The following is an 11,049-nucleotide window of genomic DNA, read 5'->3' as shown; positions in this document are numbered from 1 at the left end:
AGACTATGGATCTTGACCTTTAGAGGTCCAGATAGCATTACCTATCCAGCTTTATGTTGTCCCATGGAGGAAATGAACCTAGGATGCCATTTTAGAAGCCATTTCACCAAAAGAAGCTTTGGATGCGTTGCATGAGTGTCAATATTTGACCTTTACATGATTATTGGACATGGGGAGGTCAAATCTATAGGTTAGAGAAGCAGATCTGACCTTAGAAGGTCGATTGGGTGATTGTTATGGAAGAAACTCGCCGAGTCCATAAGGGGACTAGACGAGTTGAGTTGGGTTGCCTCGCGACTCATGACCGGGTGTAGCCCGTTGAGTAGAAGGTTCATTCGACGAGTCAAGTGAGGTTTAGAAAGATCCAAAGTACACGTTTGGACTCGCCGAGTCACCTATGTGCACTCGACGAGTCTGGTCAAATTTTGACCGTTGACTTTCGTTGACTTTTAGGGTTGGGTCAACACTTGGACTTTTGGACCATTAGAAGGGCAAAATGGTCTTTTAGCCTTCTGAGAGAACATTGGAACGAACTAGTCTAGCCCGGAGAGCTGTTATTGATTTGAGATGATTGCTTATATGTTTAGGCGGGGCTAGGTCATTGTTACGAGGTTCAGGGATACCGAGCACGTGAGTTTCTAAACAGCATACGAGGTGAGTCTTCTCACTATGCTTTACCTAGAGTGATAATGATGTGTGATCGGAAGGTCTTATATGTTATGCGGAGTATGTGATATGTGTTGCTATATGATATGTATGTGTTATGTTATGTTATGAGTAGTATGGTATGGACCGGAAGGTCAACAGTGTATAGACCGGAAGGTCAAGATGATGAGGACCGGAAGGTCATTATGAGTAGGACTGGAAGGTCTACCAGGGTTGGGACGGAAGTCCCCTGAGACACATGGATTAGAAGGTCCCATAGAGTTATCGCCTTGAGTGGCGTATGTGTTGTATGTGGTATTTTGGGGAACTCACTAAGCATCTATGCTTATAGTGTGATGTGTTATGTGTTTCAGGTACTAGCAATGATCACGGGAAGGCGCCGACATGATCCGTACACACTGGAAGGAGATTTGTTTTATGATCTTGGGATATATTTTTATCGTTATGACATTTGTTAAACTAGAGAATTTGAGAATATTGAATGATTTTTATGTTATTTGAAAAATGAAAAATTGTTTTGAAAATTCACGTTGTTTCAAGTTGGTATCAGAGCCTTGGTTTGAGGGATTCGGATGCACCTTCGGGCGTATCTGAACTCAAACTGAGGATTTGAAATTTTTTTCATATAAGAAACATTTTTTTTTAAAAAGTAAAAGAATTTGAGAAAGCGGAAAGAAGTAGTGTGTACGATCAGTCAGTGCTCGAACGGCGATTTCCCAAAAGTTATGTGTTATGAGATATGATATGATATGTTATGGATGCTAAAGTAGGCTAGGTATTCATATTAGGTCTAGAATGGCCTGATCTGTGATGCCTTAGCCTAGGAGATAACTGCTGCTATGAGATTCTTGAGAGCGAATAGATAGCAGTGAGGAGCTTATGAGGGGCCTACTGAAGGGTAGCCAGTGCTTAGCGAGAAGTAAAGTACTTGTGATCTGGGATCCTAGGAGGAGGACTTGGAATGAATGTTGATGCGGTGTGGAAGGTAGTATAGGGCCCTTACTACTGGAAGCACCAGATCAGTGCGCATTCAAAGTAAGAATCCTTAGGGCACTAAGGAACAAGTAGGGTCGAGTTGTAGAGTGTGAGTACACTCGAGCAAGTCTCTGGTATTTTTATGTTGTATTTCAGAGACATCATGGTTGTGACACGCCACAGACTAGAGACCAGCGGCGTGAGTGACAAGGAGCTTCGTCAGACGATTCATGAGGAGGTGGTTGCGGCTATCCGTGCAGAGATACCGGAGATGTTTGGGTCTATCAAGACCACTTTGATTGAGACGTTTGACGAGAGATACGCAGTGGTTACTGAGGCTGTTGTTGCAGCTACTGCAGCTGTGGCTGCTGCTAAACCTTAGGGGGTGACTCGATGCTGTTCCTGGAGTTTAGCAATATGAAGCCACCAGAGTTTGATGGGACGCAGGACCCGATTGCTGCGATGAGATGGATTTATAATATCGAGGGATGCTTCTACACTTGTTCGTGTCCGGAGTTTTTGAGGGTTCGGTTTGCACTGAACCATCTTCGCTTGGGAGCGAAGGACTGGTTGAAGTTTGTGACGGCGAAATTCACTCTTGCAGAGATTTGTGAGGTGACCTAGGAGAGGTTCACCACCATATTTAGAGATGAGTATGTTCCCCCGGTATAGAGGGAACGGTTGGCACATGAGTTTTTGTCCCTCAAGCAGGGGACAGAGTCAGTGACTGTGATCACACAGATGTTCCATGAGAGGGCTTTGTTTTGCCCTAAGCATGTGTCGTCTGAGCAGGCACGCATGAGCCGGTATTTGAGCATTTTGAGGAGGGACATCCGGGAGTTTGTGGCGAGCTCGACTTACCAGACATTTGCTGAGCTCTAGGCAAATGCCCGGAAGAGGGAGATTGAGTTGGAGGCTCAGGCCGGGGAGGAGCCCGAGTCTCAGGGGAGGGATAGGCAGCTGGTACAGTCTCAGCCAACAGCCAAGCGGGCTAAGCCCACCGATTCGATATCTGGAGGTAAGAAGGGCCGCACTTGTGGGAAGTGCGGAAAGGGACATGATTGAGTCTGTCGGTCAGGTGCTTGCTACAAATGTGTCAAGGAGGGGCATATAGCCAAGGATTGCCCTAAGGGATTTATGGTTTGCTTTCATTGCAACCAGACGGGCCATCGGAAGGCCTAGTGCCTGCAGCTGTTACAGGGATCAGCGCAGGGATCTGCCCCTGCTACTGCACGAGCTATTGAGGTTTGGCCAGTGAAGGCCGAAGCACCGAAGGTACGAGGGAGAGCCTTCCAGTTGACAGCGGAGGAGGTCCGCGTAGCGCCCGACATCGTGGCTGGTATGTATTCTTTCATTTATTTATGCTGAGTTGAGATATTGTGCTTATTTTATGATATGTGTAGGTACTTTTCATGTGAATTTTGTGCCTGCTTTGGTGTTATTTGACTCGGGTGTGAGTTGATCATTTGTGTCACTAGCATTTAGTCAGCACATCAGTATTCGACGAGAGGCGTTGAGTCAACCTCTACGAGTTTCCATAGCCGACGAGCGAGCGGTGTATGCTACTAATGTGATTCGAGGATGTATACTTGAGATCTTCGGCATTGAGTTCTGACAGATCTGGTCCTGATTGCGATGGGGAACGTTTGCATTATAGTGGGCATGGATTGGTTGAGACGATTTGGGGCTGTTATAGACTGTGAGCGGCAGATAGTGACGATACGAGACCCTAGTGGGGGAGCGTTGACGGTATATGGCGAGGGTACCTGATGTGGGTCAGCACTTTTTTCGGTTGCTAGAGCGAGAAGAGTTTACAGCAGGGCTGCAACGGGTTTGTAGCTTAACTTAAGTTCATCAAGTTGAAATTGTGCCGAAAACTCCATCACAAGGAGTTCACTACCGCAAACTTGGGTTTACGGCCGTAAACTCCGGACTGGCCGTGAACCCCATCCCTTAAGTATCAAATTCTTTCATTTTTCCTCATTCCTCACATCTTCAAAGCTGAAACTCTGATTCTCTCTCAACTATCATCAAGAACACTTCCATTGTTCTTCAAAGTGGTAAGTATTTCCTTCATTTTGAGTTAATATCTTTCACATTCAAGTGAAACCCTTTAATTTCATCCATACATTCAACTCTTTTGGCTAGATCTTCAAATCTTCATCCATTTCACCAAGAACACCAAGAACACACACTTGTTCTTGGTGGCCGTAAACCCCCAGAAACCTTCTAATCGTAAGTTTTCCTCCTATGATCTTGTTATCTATTAAAATCACTAGACTTAAAACCTGGAAACAACCATATTGTGCATCATCTTCAAGAGTTTACGTTCGTAAACTCTTCTTATGGCCATAAACCCTTCAAAAGTTCATGTTTTGGCCGAGAACCCTTCTTGGGTTACCAGATGAGACCGTGAACAGTTCTTAGATGCAAGTTAGGACCAAAAACCCTCTTAAGATGAAGCATTTACGACTGTACACAAACCCAGGGCCGTAAACACTCTTAAGTGTGGCCGTAAACTCCCTTTTATCAATCATATGTGATTGATACACTCCATTGTGAGTGATTTCTAGTTCCTAAGGGTGTTTCTCATACATGATTAGTCGTTATATACACTAATAGTACACATATATGTGTTATTATATGTTTATTAGGATCTGTTTGTGCTCGGGATTCCACTTGGCATACCTTACATCCTAAAACAATCTCTCAATCGAACCACTCACTGCAGGTGAGTTCATACCCCTACAATCAACATTTTACTTGTTTTTAAAATGCTTTTAGGGGGGGGGGGATAAGTTGAAACACAATTGAATTGTGTTCAGTTATATAATGAATTCTTGTAAACATGAGAACTTTACTGCTTTCAAACACTATTAAACTTCATTTCAAAACCCTTTTAAAATTACTTATAAAACTCTTTACTTTCAAAATCATATTCATATAGATATTTGAGTATAAATATGATTTAATGGACTTAGGACTATTGTTAATAACCTTGACTCATGTTCCTTGTTTGGTTGTGGGCTTAGGGTAGGATACACTAGTCTGAATTTCGATTAACTCGTAATTGTACATGCTAAATACCTATAGGAATATTAAATCTTTCCTTTAAAGTTATACTTAACTCAATTATACAAGCTGAGTAATGGAGTATTTTCTAAAAGTCAGCTACAAAACAACCATACTAGTAAACTATAATAGGTATAGTTTAGAGGAACACATACATATACAAGTACAAGTATAATACTATACATATACAAGTACAAGAAGAATACTATACATATACAAGTACAAGAAGAACTTATACAATTACAAGAATAGGAAGAAACATAAACATATACATATACATTTACAAAAGGAACATATAGAAGTACAGAAGGAACGTATACATTTGAAAAAGGAGCATATACATTTATGAAAGGAACGTATACGTCATAACTAGAACAAGATAACGATAATGTGAGATACTACTTCATGACACAACAATACACTTGTCGTGTCACGTTTTGTAACTAGAGTCTCTTGGAGGGAGAGCGGACATTGTGTGTATAGATCTATATGGGACTGACAATCCCAAACCTCGCTGCTAGCTATAGTGGGACCTATCAGTCTATGGGTGACAAATGTCATATATTCAGTTCGACGCCAGAAGGTCGTCGTGTTTTATAGCAGTCAATCAGCATGGTTACAACCTTATCACATTTTACCTTAATTTAACTAATTGGTTATTAAGGTAGTTAGTGCGTCAGTAGTTATTTTATACAATATTACTGCACGCTTTCATTTTCCCATTACATTCATTTAGTGATATTCTCACCTAAAAGGAAATGAAATGTCACAACTAGAAATTTTGTGTCTTGTAATCACTACACTCAAGTAAAATGTAGAATCAAAAACTTAAGAGCATGTATGATGCTTACTCTATGAAAACAAAAATTTCAATCCAATACACCATACAAGTACTACAAATAGTCAACAAGCAATTGGAAACCCTAGAAGTTCTTGTTTAGGTCCATTTTGTACTAGGACTTTCTTATTGGACTCAATGGACCAATAAGCTTCCAATTTGACTATCATGGGCTTAGAACCTTTAAATGGGCTCTAATTGGACCCACTTTCATTTATTTCAACATTTTGGGCCATATTGGGCCTAGAATGGAATAAATTAAATATTATGAACCATTATGAACCATAATTAACCAAAACTAGCCTAACAAAGTATAAAAATCACACTTATATTTTATAGGACCAACAATCATTCAACTTAACTCTTATGTGGGCTTAGGGGCAATAAAGCCCAAAAATCTCTTCTTCCTTTCCAAATCTCGGCCCAAGCCCAATCCATGGGGAAGAGTTGACTCAGGCCTTGCCACCTCATTTTTACATGGGGGTTATCCATGCAAATAACCCAAGTATCCATGCACTATCTTATCAATCTTCTCTCTCCCTCTCCCTCTTTTTCCTTCGGCCGAGAGCTAGAGATGAACACACACACCTCACAAAACTCTCTCTAAATTACTCAAGAATCATCCACTCTTCTTCATCCAAGATCTTGAAAATTTTGGCTAGAAGCTTAAGGATCTTCATAAAGTGATTCATCATCTAAGGTAAGTTAATGGCTAACTTATGATCTAACTCCCTTCACTTCATAAAAATCTCTTATAAATTATTCAATCTTGTAATATTGCACCTTAGAAGCTCCTAAACTCAAGATCTTCAAGGAAAGGTTGCTATGGCCGAAAATCACCTCATTTCTTTCCATCTCTTCTCTAAAAACGAAACCACACCCAAAGGTGAGCTTCATACCCCCTATTTTTCGGTTTTTATAAGTTTTGTTAGGGGGGGGGGAATACAAGCAAATGTGTAGATCTATGAGTATATGTATGCCTTGTATGATTTCTATGTTTATTTACATGTCCTTATGTGATTATGGTGTTGAAACTAGTCAAAAAGTCCTCAAAATCGAGATTTGCATTAGGATGTATGAATCAAGTATTAAACATATTATTACACACAAATCATTTCTAGAAAAATAACCAAGTTGGTTAAGATGAACTCCTTGGGCTAAAAATCCCATTTTTGGACTCAAAATGTTAAAAATATAAGGTTAAAAGGCCCAAAATGACAAAATACAAATTCTGATGGATGAAATGAGTCAAAACAGTTTCAATAATGTATTTTTCTGGAAATATTCTCTTTGAAGGATTAAATGTGAAATTTTTAAGCATAATGGGCCAAAAATGAATTTTTCGGCCCAATAAAGCCCAATATGCGAGATTTTCAAATTAGAGGGGCTGAAACTGTATTTTTCTGTAAAACAGGGGACTACTAGTGCTCCAAGTCCATTTCAAGGGTTAAAAATGCTTTTCATATTTAAAAGGGACCAAAGATGCAAAAAATTTATACTTTGGGCCAAAAGTGTAAATATTGTGAAAATCAGGGTTTCAGCCGAGAAAAATTTCATCTGATGGACTAAAACTGTTTTTCAAATAACTTTGAGCTGAAAAATAACTTTTCTACAAGTTTTGATACTAAAGTGTCAAGAAAAATGGTTTGAGGACTAAAATAGAAATTTTTTTTATACAAAGGGTTAAAAGTGTAAATTATCCAAAAGAAAGGGGCTGCAAAAATGAAATATTCTAATGTTTTAAACAATAAATCTGACATGATGAAATACTAGCACCTCGACTATCGGTGAATTATAATACACCTTCAACACCAAAAATCGTTATCAAACGAATTGATTCGGTCTCGAATCAATAATGAATCCGAAATTACTAACACGACGAAACTTCAATACACACGCGGAAATTTCAGGAAGTCAATACACACGTGGGAATACACCAGACGTCGATAAACCGTCTTTGGGCCCGAAAGTTTCAAATCGTGTTTGTTGGGCCTAGCTAGCCCAATGACATGATCTTTAGGCCCGAAGGAAACTCGCTTACATGTAGTTGGCTCTTATATGACCTAATTTCGTGTAAAAGGACTTTTACAGGCTTTGTGCTGTTGGACCCCAAGGGCCCTCTGGTGCTGCTAGTAAAGTCGAGAATTCACCAAATGCGAGTCGGGCTAAGGGCCCTTCGCATTCACGATAGCCTTGAACGACTTACGGAAAATATCGGGGCTTCGCACCCTCTTTTCCTCCTCGGTTGTGGGGCTACGAGAAGTCCGAGTGATTGGATTAAGTGAATAGTGCGAGCGACGCCTAAGGGATCGTTTGTATGGTTGTAAACTAGTCATTTTCATTAATGTGTGTTTATAACAATTCACAATCCATAATTAATCCAACGTCACCAGGACTCAACGAATACACCCGTCGTAACGAAATAACAAGATATAAATCATTTGATGCAAAGTATTAGGAAAACATCGGGTTTTCCTAGGGTTTTCAATTTGTACACCTACGAGATTACATACCGAGTTTTACAAATCGTACTTTTACATTTATAGAAACAAACAAGCATACTTACGGATCTTCACACTTTTTATACTATGCTCATTTCAGAAAATATCGGATTTTCTGGTGATTTTCAAAACAATACAAACCACTATATTTCAAACATTACTTATGAACTCACCAACATTTCATATGTTGACCGCTTTCAAAATACTTGTATTCTCAGGTAACAGGTAAATCGAAAAGGAAATATGTATTCAGTAACGTCTTGCTGTTGTTTTAAATAGTATCGAACAATGTACTTTTTGGGCATGTAATATTATGGACCAATGTACTGAATGTAAACGCTACCAGTTGTAACATTTCAATGCTTGGTAATGTATGATGTTTTGTTTCATGTATATTCATTGTGATGGTATTCAATTGAGTCACAATAGCCCTCGAACGTTTCCGCTGTCTGGTTCGGGGGTGTGACAGGTTGGTATCAGAGCTTTGTTTATAGTGAACTAGCATATCTAGCCACACATTGATATGCAACTATAAACCAAAAGAGGGACTAACCCAACTCTGAACAAAACAAGTAAAACATAACAATAAAACACCCTTGCTTGCATTAGGAATAAGAACATAACGCCGAACCAAACAAGATAACGCTAGTATCCCGGTTAACTCAGGACTGTTTTAGTGATATCAAGAAGTGGATGTAGCCTGATCAACTACATTCCCTCCAAGGTATAACTAACACGTGTTCTGATGAGATCGCGATAGCTAGGGAACCTAAAAACAAACCCCTTTATCACCAAAAAGAGAACGTCTGTTTAGTCTGCAATAGTGGAAGAGGCATAGGATAATATTAGTGAACTTTTACGTGTTTTGCTATGTGTTGCGAATCTATGATTGTATGCTAAATGATAGAAGTACTTAAGTTCGTGCCATGCACCTAGTCAGTAGGACCACAACCTCACGGAAACCACGTACACTCAACATCTTTCCATTTCGTGACAAGAAGATGCCTCACCGACCTACTCGCGGAAACCCTGGACCAACCCCACCCGAAGTTGACTCCACTGCATTCCAGGCGGCTGTGTCTGCTGCGGTCACCGCAGCTATGGCACAAATTCACCAAGGGAACAACGGAGGAGGCAACGGGCAAGGGGCCGGGAGTTCGAACAACGGGATGAATCAAGGACCCACCAAAACATGTACCTACAAGGACTTCACAAACGCCAAACCACGAACTTTTAACGGCACTGGAGGGGTGATCACTCTGAAGCGATGGATCGAGAAGGTGGAATCGGTATTCGAGATATGCGATTGTCCTGAGGAGATGAAAGTGAAGTTCGCAGCCTGCACTTTTGTCGATCAAGTGCTCACTTGGTGGAACGGACACGTGGAAGCCATGACACTCCCTGTAGCCAACTCCATGACGTGGTCGGAAATGAAAGAAATGTTGATGGCTGAATACTGCCCACGAGGTGAGATTCAGAAAATTGAGCAAGAGCTGTGGAACCTCACTGTGCAGAATGCGAATATCGATGCCTACATATCGAGATTTAGTGAACTATCTCTGTTGTGCCCGGGTATGATCACCTTGGAAGGAAAGAAGATTAAGTGATTCATCTGGGGACTAACATCACCAATCCAAGGAAACGTGATAGCTGCAAACCCCGAAACCTTTGACAGTGCAAAAAGATTGGCGAAGAAGCTGTATGACCATAAAAACAAAAAGGGTGAGAAGCCAGCGGAGACTGAAGGCAAGAAGGAAGGTGATGGAAAGAAAGGGAAGAACAACAAGAGGAAGGAGCGTCAGGGCCCCGAGACCTCTAAAAAGCAGCAGACAGTGGCAGTTAATGTTGTCACCGCACCAGTTCCAGCCACACCACATGCTCCAGCCTCAGCTGCTTCAAATGCTCCCAGACCTTATTCCAATAATCTTCCCAAGTGCAACAAATGCGGTTTCCATCACAATGGAGAATGCAAGGAGTTGCAGTGCACCAGTTGTAATCGAAGGGGACACACGGCGAGGTACTGCAGGACCTACCCTCCCCAGAACCAACAACAGGGAAACAACAACAACAACAACATCACCACCGGCGGCCTCAATGCAGGGCCTAGCCACACCTGCTATGGGTGTGGGAGGACTGGGCATTTCCGCCGAGATTGCCCTAACAACAAAAATTCCGGAAACGGAGGAACAGGAAGGATGCTGACCATGGGTCAGGGAGAGGCGATTCAGGACCCCGCTGTTGTTACCGGTACGTTTCCCCTAAACCACACTTATGCATGCATCCTATTTGACACCGGAGCGGAGCGAAGTTTCGTAAGCAATAAGTTTAAGCATTTATTAAAACAACAGCCCCAGAAGCTAAATGAAACCTTTACGGTGGAAATGGCCAATGGGAAAACCGAATCCACCGGGGAAATCTACATCGGATGTACCCTAACCCTAAATCAACACGTCTTTCGAATAGACTTAATGCCTGTATCAATTAGGAGTTTCGATGTGATTATTGGCATGGATTGGTTAAGCCCCCACCATGCTAAAATTATGTGTCACGAGAAGGTCGTTCGCCTTCGCCTTCCTAATCACGAAACCCTAGTAATTTACGGAGACAAACCTAGCATGAACCTTCGCCTCATCTCGTGCATCAAGGCACGAAAACATCTACGAAAGAACAATTTGGCGTTCCTGGCTCACATAGTGGATAAAATCAAGGAAGAGGTTAACGTTCAAGACATTCCCATAGCATGTGAGTTCCCAGACGTGTTTCCTGAAGATCTTCCAGGAGTGCCCCCAGAGAGACAAGTGGAGTTCCGAATTGACCTCGTTCCAGGAGCAATTCCTCTCGCTAAATCACCCTATCGGCTGGCTCCTGCTGAAATGCAGGAATTGCCCAGCCAACTCAGTGAACTCTTGGACAAGGGATTCATCCGCCCTAGTTACTCGCCATGGGGAGCTCCAGTCCTCTTTGTCAAAAAGAAGGACAGATCTTTTAGAATGTGCA

This window comes from Lactuca sativa, chromosome 5, assembly GCF_002870075.4.
Source record: "Lactuca sativa cultivar Salinas chromosome 5, Lsat_Salinas_v11, whole genome shotgun sequence".
NCBI classification, from domain to species: Eukaryota; Viridiplantae; Streptophyta; class Magnoliopsida; order Asterales; family Asteraceae; genus Lactuca; species Lactuca sativa.
This window is presented reverse-complemented; position numbering follows the sequence as displayed.